Source organism: Palaemon carinicauda, unplaced genomic scaffold, assembly GCF_036898095.1.
Source record: "Palaemon carinicauda isolate YSFRI2023 unplaced genomic scaffold, ASM3689809v2 scaffold77, whole genome shotgun sequence".
In the NCBI taxonomy this organism is placed as follows: domain Eukaryota; kingdom Metazoa; phylum Arthropoda; class Malacostraca; order Decapoda; family Palaemonidae; genus Palaemon; species Palaemon carinicauda.
In genome coordinates this window covers 26,537-40,000 of record NW_027172060.1, presented here as the reverse complement: position 1 = coordinate 40,000, position 13,464 = coordinate 26,537, and positions in this window count along the sequence as shown.

Sequence of the window (13,464 nt, the reverse complement as noted above, 5' to 3'; positions counted from 1 at the left end):
ATATATATATGTGTGTGTGTGTGTGTGTGTCCCCTTTGGCCGTGGGGGTATGCAAACAATTAGGATAGCACCAACATATCTTAGGAGGCGACTAAAAGAGATGGGATGAGGGAGCTGGGAACCCGTCTCTCATGATGTATTATAATAGAGAGTAAAAGATGTGAGATTGGAAGTATGTTTAGGAATAAAAGGATGGATATATTGGCTATTTGTGAGACAAAGTTAAGAGGCAGAGATGAAGTAATGTTTGGTGAAATGTCTGGTAGAGTGTCCAGGATTGAAAGGGGAATAGCAATAGAAAGGTGTGCGTTTATCGCTGAGTGAATGGATGACAGGGAAAGTGGTGGAATGGAAGGAGATATTCTTTAGGTTAATGTGAGTAAGGTCTAGGTTGGGTAGGAAATGTTGGGCATTTGTCAGCGCGTATGTGCCTGGTTGTGAGAAAAGTGAAGAGCGGAATGAGTTCTGGAATGAACTAACTATGTGTGTAGGACTGGGTAGAAAGAATTATGTAGTTGTCATGGGTGACTTAAATACTAGATTAGGCGCTGGATAGGTAGAAGGTGTCATTGGGAAGTATGGCGTACCAGGTGAAAATGAGAGTGGTGAGAGACTGGTAGATATGTCTGTTAAGCATGAGATGGAGATAAGTTCTAGCTTTTTCAAAAAGAAAGATAAAAACAAGTATACATGGGTAAGAGTGGCAAATGGAAGAGTGGTAGAAAAGGCGTTAATGGATTATGTGTTGATAACTAAAAGATGTTTGGAAGATTAAAAGACAAGCACGTGTTTAGGGGTATAGCTAACCGAATATCTGATAATCTTTTGGTCAAAGGAAAATTAGTTGTAGCAAAAGAGTGGTGGAATAAGTAGGTTGATGTAAAAGGGAGCTAGTGAGGGTTGAAGAGCTAATAAAACCGAGGGTAAAAAGTAAATATAAAAAAGGTTGAAAATGGCATTTGACAAAGTGAAAGTAAGAGAAACTGGTAATTTAGAGGAGGAGTGGAAGTTAGTAAAAGAAAATTTTGTTGGGATTGCAAGTGATGTGTATGCCAAGAAGTTTGTTGGAGGCAGCAAGAAGAAGGGTAGTGAATGGTAGAATGAAGGAGTGAAGGTAAAAGTGGAAGAGAAAAAGGGGCTTTTGAAGAAGGGCTGCAGAGTAATAGTGTAGAGAATCATGAAAGATATAGAGAGAGAATTATGGAAGTAAAGCACAAGGTAAGTGAGGCAAAGAGGGCAGCTGACCTGAGGTGGGGTCAGGGATTGGGTCATTAATACAAAGAGAATAAGAAGAAGTTTTGGAAAGAAGTGAAGAGAGTAAGAAAGGCTGGTTCAAGAATTGAAGAAACAGTGAAAGATGGAAATGGAAGGTTGTTAAAAAGAGATGAGGCTAGGAAAAGGTGGGCGGAATATTTTGAAAGTTTAATGAATGGTAAGGATAATAGGGAGGCAGATATGATTGCTGTTCCAGGTGTTGAGGTGCCGGTGATGGGAGATGAGAATGAGAGAGAGATTTTAAGAGAGGAAGTGGGGAGAGCACTAGATGAAACGAGAGTAGGAAAAACATCTGGTATGGATGGTGTGGGAGCTGAGATGTTGAAGGAAAGGGGTGTGACTGTACAAAAATGGTTGGTGAGATTGTTTAATATGTGTTGTGTGTTGTCAATGGTACCAGTAGATTGGGTTTGTGCGTGTATTGCACCACTATATAAGGGTAAGGGAGATGTGCATGAGTGCTGTAATTAAAGGGGTATTAGATTGTGGAGTGTAGTTGGAAAAGTTTATGGTAGAGTACTGATTAATAGGATTAAGGATAAAACAGAGAATGCAATCTGAGAAGTGCAGGGGGATTTTAGAAGAGATAAGGGTTGTATGAATCAGAATTTTATAGTTAGGCAGATATGCAAGAAATATTTAGCAAATGGTAAGGAGGTTTATGTTGCGTTTATGGATCTGGAGAAAGCGTATGATAGAGTTGATAGGGAACCAATGTGGAATGTGATGAGGTTATATGGAGTTGGTGGAAGGTTGTTGCAAGCAGTGAAAAGTTTCTACAAAGGTAGTAAAGCTTGTGATAGGATAGGAAATGAAATGAGCGATTGGTTTCCGGTGAGAGTGGGGCTGAGACAGGGATATGTGATGTCACCGGGGTTGTTTAACTTGTATGTTGATGGAATGGTGAGAGAGGAAAATGCTCGATTGCGTGGACGAGGATTGAAACTAGTAGACGAGAATTACCATGATTGGGAGGCAAATCAGTTGTTGTTTGCGGATGATACTGTACTGGTTGCAGAGGTGGAAGAGAAGCTTGGCCGATTAGTGACAGAATTTGTAAGGGCGTGTTAGGGAAGGAAGTTGAGAGTTAATGTGGGTAAGAGTAAGGTTATGAGATGTACGAGAAGGGAAGGTTGTGCAAGGTTGAATGTCATGTTGAATGGAGAGTTACTTGAGGAGGTGGATCAGTTTAAGTACTTGGGGTCTGTTGTTACAGCAAATGGTGGAGTAGAAGCAGATGTACGTAAGAGAGTGAATAAAGGATGCAAAGTGTTGGGGCCAGTTAAGAGAGTAGTAGAAAATAGATGGTTGGGCATGGATGTAAAGATAGTTCTGTATAAGTAAGTAAATGTATCAACTGTTATGTGTGGATCAGAGTTGTGGGGAATGAATGTGACGGAGAGACAGAAGCTGAATGTGTTTGAGATGAAGTGTCTAAGGAGTATGGCTGGTGTATCTCGAGTAGATAGGGTTAGGAATGAAGTAGTGAGGGTGAGAAATGGTGTAAGAAATGAGGTGGTAGCTAGAGTTGATATGAATGAGTTGAGGTGGTTTGGCTATATTGAAAGAATGAAAAATGGCTGTCTGCTAAAGAAAGTGATGAATGTAAGAGTTGATGGGAGAAGTAAAAGAGGAAAGCCAAGGTTTGGGTGGATGGATGGAGTGAAGGAAGCTCTGGGTGATAGAAGGAGAGATGTGAGAGATGCAAGAGAACGTGCTTGAAATAAGAATGAATGGCAAGCAATTGTGACGCAGTTACGGTTGGCCTTGCTGCTTACATAGGTGCCTCGGATGACCGCAGAGGTAGCAGCTGTAGGGGATTCAGCGTTATAAAGCTTCATCTGTGGTGGATAACGGGGGAGTGTGGGCTTTGGCGCCCTAGCAGTACCAGCCGAAATCGGTTGAGTCCCTTGTCAGGCTTGGAGGAAAGTAGAGAGGAGAGGTCCCCTTTTATGTTTCATTTGTTTGATGTCGGCTACCCCCCAAAATTGGGGGAAGTACCTTAGTATATATATATATATATATATATATATATATATATATATATATATATATATATATAAATATATATATATATATACATATATATATATATATATATATATATATATATATATATATATATATATATATATATATATATATATGTATGTATATATATATATATATATATATATATATATATATATATATATATATATATAAGTAAATAAATAAATAGATAATTATTTATACGCATATATATACATATATATATATATATATATATATATATATATATATATATATATATATATATATATATGTGTGTGTATATGTATATATATATATATATATATATATATATATATATATATATATATATATATATATATGCATATATATATATAAATATATATATATATATATATATATATATATATATATATATATATATATATACATATATATATATATATATATATATATATATATATATATATATATATATATATATCTATACATATATATATATATATATATATATATATATATATATATATATATATATATATATATATATATATATATATATATATATATATATATATATATATATATATCTGGATGCTGGTCCCCTTTCTGGTTTTCAAATGATATACTGAATTTTAAATGGTTGGTTGTTTAGCTATATATTCATTCCTGTTTTCTTTAACTTAAGTTATCAATTTCATCATATATACTTGATTCGTCATCAATGAGATTGTTATTATGATACCAGATAATTATCAATCATTCATTCAGACTATGAATTATACTTGATTTGTTCGTTTGTCAATCACAATGAGGGTTCATTGATGTGCTTGTATCACCCTCTGCAATCTGATACTGCATTCATAGAGTGATTATTACTCACCCCCCATTTTTACTATAGTTTTTTTTTCTTCCATAAAGAAATATACAATTGTGGTAGCGTATTTGAAGCGTCTCTGTTTGACTGTTTTTTTTTTTTTTTTTTTTTTTTTGGACGGGAGTTCGAGGCCCACTCATGTTCGACAGTTTCCCAGTGTCTGCAACTTGGAGGAAAAATTAATCCTCTTAGGTCTGCAACCTCCCCATCATTGTGAGCTGGGGTTGGGGGATACTTTAGGTCTACCTACTGAGTCATCAGCAGCCATTGCCTGGTCCTAGCTTGAAGGAGAGGAAGCTTTGTCACTGATCATAAAATATATATATATATATATATATATATATATATATATATATATATATATATATACATATATATATATATGTATATATATATATATATATATATATATATATATATATATATATATATATATATATATATATATATCCTATGAATAGGCAACATGAAGAACAGTGTCCTATGAACAGTACAATTCCGTGAAGAATTACTATATATATATATATATATATATATATATATATATATATATATATATATATATATATATATATATATATATATATATATATATATATATATTTATATATATATATATATATATATATATATATATATATATATATATATATAAATATATAAACATATAAATAAATATACATATATATATACATACACACACACACACACACACACATATATATATATATATATATATATATATATATATATATATATATATAGTAATTCTTCATGGAATTGTACTGTTCCTATGAAACTTTTCTTCATGTTGCCTCTTCATAGGATTCTCGCCTTTTGTTGCTGTGTGTATTTGATTTTCTTAACCTGGCCAGTGAGAATAGACCACACCTAACAAAGAGAAATAAAAAAACGGCCTTGCTGATTCACAATGAATTGGGTCGTTCTGTTGGGAAGACATTAATTCAGTCGGGCTGAAAATACGAATTATTAATATTCGATGCCAGATGTCACAATGATTATCATTTGGAGATATGCGGTTTCCAGCTGGAGCATTTATCAATTTTCAATTACTTTTGTGTAACTGTTTATCTATGATTTCATGTTGACACATGGCAATTTATTCTATAAGAAAGGATACATGCTCTTCAAATACTACTCTATTTATACAGTTTGGTAGACTTTGGTTATAGCCCATATTTAGAATAAGTGTTACTCTACAAACATTTGTACAATGTTGTATAAGCCAACAAACTTCTGTAATTGTTAAATAGTGTGCGCATAAATATCCATTGTTGCTGACTTTGACAGAAATATTCAGAAACTTTTCCAATATATATATATATATATATATATATATATATATATATATATATATATATATATATATATATATATATATATATATATATATATATGAATTATGAAGTGAAACAGAGGAAACTCTTTTAAAATACGATAGAAAGTATTAGCTAAAGAATAATGAAATTAACAACGGAAGAATCCGGAAACTTTCAGGAACAGTTGTTAGGAGTGGAGAAAGGCACCTATGCTCCAAAGTTCCAACAAACACACTTACAGAAAAAGAATCTTTGCCAAAGCAAGCATCAGAGTTCTAAAGATTATTACTAATACATTTCCTGAATGACATTTCAACAGATATAAGAAAATAATTACATAGTTGCAGTTATAATCTTTAGCCTAATAAGATAGTGCTTGATAACATCAAATTTAGTATTAGATAACCCAGTAGGGATGAATGAAGGATACCTTCACTAAATATGTCTGATGGTTATAGGAATACAAAATGACTCTAATATGGAAAGGCTTTATCAGTAGTTTAAGATACTCTCTCTCTCTCTCTCTCTCTCTCTCTCTCTCTCTCTCTCTCTCTCTCTCTCTCTCTCTCTCTCTCATTATGAGGATTTGTCTCTAAGTCTGTGCATGTCATTGCTACAGCCCCTAACCAAAATGAATTTTTTTCTACTGACCGTTTGAATTGCTAACTTTTGACTAAATTTTACATAAAAACTTCTTGACTTGATTGTAATAGAGGTTCAGAGGGAACCCATTGTTAAAAAAAAAAAAAAAATGATTTCAGAACATTTACTTCCTCATGAAACCCCAGATAAGTTGAACATACATAATAACATCTATATAAAGATGTTTTTATAGAATTAATTTTGTAGATTTTTGGTTCCAAACCTAAAAAATGAGTGCTTAGTCCTGTAAAAGTTTTTTTTTTTTTTCTTTTTTTAGAAATACTGAAGTTCCAAAGGTATTGTGTTTCCAAGAGACCAAGGCATCGAGAAAAGGCAAAGTATCACCCCGTTCATTTTCTTTCGTAAAAACGTATCATCTACATAGAGACAGTACAAAAAAGGCTTAAATTCCATAGGACAATCACTTAGCCATTTCCCTTCACAATAACATAGAACTATATTTTCCAAGGTTACTCCCACTGCGATCCCATTGCTAATCCATCTACCTGCTCATATAACTTGTCATTAAACATGAATGTAGATGTAGTGGTAGCTAGTTCTAATAGTATTTTAAATTGTTTTTTGTTGAAGCCTTCGAAAATGTCCTGTGGGTTATGGAAAAGTTGTTCAAGAATAATCTCCAAGGTTTCTCTTAAAGAAATTTTTATTAACAAACTTTCTATGTTGGAGCTGCACATAACAGATATTTGCATCCTCAACAGAATTTATCAACTCTACAAATTTATAAGTATTTTTTCAGGGTATATTCATCTTAGTTACTAGATGTTTGGACAGGTCATAGGAGCAGGTATTAATAGCGCTGAGGAATACTTCTTTTGTGAATCTTTAGGGCACCATACATAATCTTGAGAAATCTAGGTAAAGAATCAACTATAATTATAAGTAAACCGAATAAAGGTCATGGAGTTGTAATACTGGATAAAGCTGATTATTGATACGTCTAAGTTCAGAGACTTGGTGTCGGAAGACCCTTTAATTCACACTTTAAATATGGAGAATAAGATAAACTACAGAGTTCCTAAGTGGAAAAAGGATGGCATATTGTCAGACGAAACAGCCTCAGCAATGATGGCAACAGGAACACAACCTGGCATTATGTATGGTGCCCCTTGGCAAATATATTTCTATCTTATTGTGAAGAGAAATGGCTGAGCGATTGTCCTGAGGAATTTTAGCCTTTTTTGTACCGTCAATATGTAGATGATACGTTTTTACTTTTCAAACAATTAGATTACTTAAGCCAGTTATTAGAGTATTTAAATGCAAAGCATCGTAACATAAAATTTACGAAAGAAAATGAACAGGATGATACGTTGCCTTTTCTCGATGTCTTGGTCTCTCGGAAACAAAAACCTTTGAAACTTCGGCATTTCGAAAAAAAAAAAAAAAAAAAAAAAAAAAAAAAAAAAAAAAAAAAAAAAAAAAAAAAACTGTTACAGAACTAAGCACTCATTTTTTTTAAGTTCGGAGGCCAAAAATCTACAAGATTAATTCGATAAAAACATTGTTATATAGATGTCATCATGTATTATTTTCTGTTAGCAATTGGTTCCCTCTGAACCTCTTTTACAATCAAGTCATGAAGTTTTTAGGTAAAATTTACAGTCGAACTTTAGCAATTCAAACGGTCTGTAGGGAAAAAGTTATATGTGTCCTTTCCGTACTATGGTTATTTTTCGGAGAGACTAAGAACAGAGGATATGATTGTTGTGGGGAAGCGTTATCCCCATATAGATTTAAAACTAATTTTTACTAAGAAGCTCTCAGTTTGCTCAATTTTAAAATATAAGGAGAGTCTGCCTACTCCCTTTTGTTCCTGTGTCATAAACACTTTTCAATGTACACTCTTTGATGAGTGCTACACTGGAAGCACATCTAGACAGCTTCAGTGTAGGATTTCGGAGCACATGGGGAGATCTGTACGAACCAATATACCTTTAAATAAGAAGCCAATTTCATCTATTTATGACCATGCATTTAAATCTGGTCATGCCATTTCTAAGGAAAATTTCAAATTTACAGACAGACATAGTAGCGTCAGCCAACTGAAAATCATGGAGTCTTCATACATTTACAAGACTAAACCCAGATTGAATGAGGATTTACCTGTTCGGTTGCCGGTGACCCATTAATCCCTTTGGTCTGTGGGTTGCTGCTTTGGATGGGTGGTCATCGTCTCCTGCGGCTGACTAGGTATATTAATTATTGAGTCTTTTATATAGTTATATAGTGTAATAGGTCTTTTATATTGTTTTATGTTCCTTGATTAGTATGATTTTAGAGCTAGTTGGGCCATTCTTGGAAGTATATCTTCCTAACTATGTAATTAGGATGATTTTTAATATATATATACATATATATATATATATATATATATATATATATATATATATATATATATATATATATATATATATATGTATATACAAATATATATTTATATATACCTTATATATATATATATATATATATATATATATATATATATATATATATGTGTGTGTGTGTGTGTGTGTGTGTGTGTGTGTGTGTTTTTCATATTCAAATAAGCCATATATATTTTTGATACATTAATGTCTGGATTCTCTTAACGACCTCGGGATCAGAGCCCTAGGCAAAATCACACAAAGACAAGAGCTTGGCTCCGGCCGGGAATCGAACCCTAGTCGGCAAGCTTGTATAGACAGTGACTAAGCCACTTGGCCACGAGGAAAGATAAAAGTCAATGACAATTCTTTTGTACTTATACCTGTCGAATTCAGGTATTTTTGTACTTAGAATTGAAATCAACCAATCTTCACCATCGTAGCAAATTGGTAGTTTGTTACTTGGCATTCAATTAATGATAAATTTTGCACAATTTTACGTGTTTTTCATATTCAAATAAGCCATATATATTTTTGATACACTAATGTCTGGATTCTCTTAACGACCTCGGGATCAGAGCCCCAGGCGAAATCACCCAAAGACAAGAGCTTGGCTCCGGCCGGGAATCGAACCCTGGTCGGCAAGCTTGTATAGACAGTGACTAAGCCACTTGGCAACGAAGAAAGATAAAAGTCAATGACAATTCTTCTGTACTTATACCTGTTGAATTCAGGTATTTTTGTACTTAGAATTGAAATCAACCCATCTTCACCATCGTAGCTAATTGGTAGTTTGTTACTTGGCCTTCAATTAATGATAAATTGTGCACATTTTTACGTGTTTTTCATATTCAAATAAGCCATATATATTTCTGATACATTAATGTCTAGATTCTCTTAACGACCTCGGGATCAGAAACCCAGGCGAAATCAAACAAAGACAAGAGCTTGGCTCCGGCCGGGAATCAAACCCTGGTCGGCAAGCTTGTATAGACAGTGACTAAGCCACTTGACCACGAAGAAAGATAAAAGTCAATGACAATTCTTCTGTACTTATACCTGTCGAATTCAGGTTTTTTTTGTACTTAGAATTGAAATCAACCCATCTTCACATATACAGTATATGGCTTATTTAAATATATATATATATATATATATATATATATATATATATATATATATATATATATGTACATTCTTATACACACACACACACACACACACATATATATATATATATATATATATATATATATATATATATATATATATATATATATATATATATATATATATATATATATATATGAATATATATATATATATATATATATATAATGTACAGTAAATATATACGTATATATAGGTGTGTGTATATATATATATATATATATATATATATATATATATATATATATATATATATATATATATATATATATATATAATGTACAGTAAATATATACGTATATATAGGTGTATATATATATATATATATATATATATATATATATATATATAAATATATATATATATATATATATATATATATATATATATATATATATATATATATATATATATATATATATATATATATATATGTACAGTATATATACACGTATATATAGGCGTGTATATATATATGTATATATATATATATATATATATATATATATATATACATATATATATATATATATATATATATATATATATATATAAAATATATATATATATATATATATATATATATATATATATATATACATACATATATATATATATATATATATATATATATATATATATATATATATATATATATACATATATATATATATATATATATATATATATATATATATATATATATATATATATATATATATGTATATATACCATATATGGGGGTAATTCAAAACAATGACGTGCTAAATTAGAAATAAATTTATATCTGCTATTGGGATCGAACACTAGCCCCTATAAATGAAATGCAACGTCGCTACCACTCATGCTACCAGAAGCCCTGAAAGATGTTGGTAACCCAACTGCAAGCTGCAATTCGGGATTTACCTGGCGAGACATCAGTTTCTTTCCAGCGAATTTTCCCGTACTTCCCGCCCCCCAGGTGACATAATTGATAGCTTTTAACTGTTATAATTCCTATTGAGTTAAAAAATACACACATAAACACACCAATATGTATATGCATATGTTTTTATATATACAGTATATATATATATATATATATATATATATATATATATATATATATATATATATATATATATATATATATATATATATATATATATATATATATATACAAAGAGAGAGAGAGAGAGAGAGAGAGAGAGAGAGATTCGTGAATGTTCAAGTAACTGCGAAGAAAGTCATTCACATGATATCATAGAATCTCAAAGAATATTACATAGCAACAATTTTTCAAAGAGACTCCTTCCTATATAAAACACACATAGGGAAGGGAGTAAAATTGCATTCCTAAAAATAAACTTTGATACATAATTTGGTTCCTTCATTAACTGAATATTAAGTACATACGATTTTAATATAAAAAAAACCCTCTAACAGCAAAAGGTTCGGGGAAATAAGGGAAGCAATAGTGACACGCAAAAGAAAGAAAAAAAAAACTGGCTTATTCACGCAGTTTGAAATGCTATGTTGAATTCTAAATGCCTCTCGGTAAGTTATTTATTCTTATTCTTTATATCTTTCATAAGTTATCAATTCGGTATTGAGCATACTGTAATCGAAATAAATGACTTATTATGTGTGTGTGTGTGTGTGTGTGTGTGAGAGAGAGAGAGAGAGAGAGAGAGAGAGAGAGAGAGAGAGAGAGAGAGAGAGAGAGAGAGAGAGATGCCGATACTAACACGTTAAATGTTTCTTACGAAAATGTAAATGTATTTTAAAAGGTTACTCTTTGAAAGGCTCATTTTTTCGACGCTTGATGAATGAATCAAAGGAAAATGACTTATGATGATGTCACGTGTAGAAAAAAAATTAATCATTAAACTAATTACCATAATTAAAACTTTCCTTGTTGTGGATTTAATCGATTGTATGTCTTCGTCTTTAATTAATGCATAATGAAGCATATGATTCTAAGATTTCATCTGAAAAGACATGAAAACTATGGAATATATTCCAAAACATTAACAGTTTAAAGAATTAAATCATTTACTTTTTGTTAAGCTTCTTAGACATTATCATTATTATTACCAGATAATCTACAACTGTAGTTAAAAAGAAGGATGACTTAAGTCCAGGGGATCCTCCATAGTACCCCCCTTCTCTCTCTCTCTCTCTCTCTCTCTCTCTCTCTCTCTCTCTCTCTCTCTCTCTCTCTCTCTCTCTCTCTCTCTCCTAAATAGGAATGTGGTTTTTATTATAAAAATAAATATTCTAATTCCAACCGTATACTCAGAGCTTATCATTATCTTTTTTGTCCATAGATTACGGATAAAAAACGGTCTGAAATATACGATCATCTCTGTTATCAAATTTACACATGTATTGTATGAAATAAAATTATGGTTTTGTTTATAGAAATAATAGAGCAAAGAAGGGTTATTTTCTTTCTCATAAATTAGTAAATAAAATAAAAAAATATTTCATTGGATAAACTATAATTATTGGATAGTTTTAGATTGTATTCAGTTTTTCAAAGGACTATATAGAAATACTGACGAAATATATTAGATATATAAGATGACTAATCCAATGACCATCAAGGGAGGGAGAAGACGAGATTGGCGGTAAGAAAAAGATGGGGATTTATGATGATTGGAAGAAGGTCTCTGATGATAATGATGATGATTGATGATTTGCAGAAGGCACGAGATAGTTACTGGAGATGATGAATTACACGAAAGTTTAGAAGGAAGGAAATGATCGAACTATTTTATAGTAGATCCAAATCAGAAAAAAATAAAACTTTTTGAATTTAAAGATCGAAAGATTAATTGGTAAAGAAACTTGTCATATTTTCTGTTATCCGTTTTAATGATAAAATATCTTATAATTAGGCGCAAATTCACAATGATTTAGTAGGGATACTTATTCCTATTTATTTCTTATCTATTAAACCAAAAGCAAACTTTCTTTAAATTCTTTTATTTTTTATATTCGATTTCTCTTTTATATATAAAGCTCTAACTGCACATAAAAATTTAACACTTTAGAATAGAACGTTTTGGCCCTGATAGCTGGCCAATTGAAAAAGTCTGTTGAAGTGAATTATTGATGTAACTAAGAAGATCATAAGAAAAAGTATAGGCAGGAATAGAAAATTGTCCAGCATAAAACAGTAATAATGTAAGGATTGCTCAGCATAGAAGAATAATTATGAAGAGATTGTTTAGCATAAAAGAAAAATCGTGAAAAGATTGTTTAGCATAAAACAGTAATTATGTAAAGATTGTTTAGCATAAAAAAAAAATTATATGTTGTTCGGCAAAAATACAATAATTATGTAAATATTGTTTAGCATAAAGCAATAACTGTGAAAAGGTTGATTAGCATTGAATAATAACTTTGGAAAAATTGTTTAGCAGAAAACTATTATTATATAATGATTGTTTAGCATAAAACAATAATTATGTAAAGATAGTGTAACATACAAAAAAATTATGTTAAGATTGCTTAGCATAAAACAATAATTTCTTAAAGATTGTATAGCATAAAAAAATATGTAAATGCTGTTCAGCAAAAACCAATAATTTTGTAAATATTGTTTAGCATAAAACAACAATTATATAAAGATTGTTTAGCATAAATAGTAATTATGTAAAGACGCCTTAGCATCAAACAATTGTTATGTAAAGATGGAAAAAAAAATTGTATAGATTCTTTAGCATAAAACAATAATTATGTAAAGGTTGTTTAGCATAAAAATATAATCATA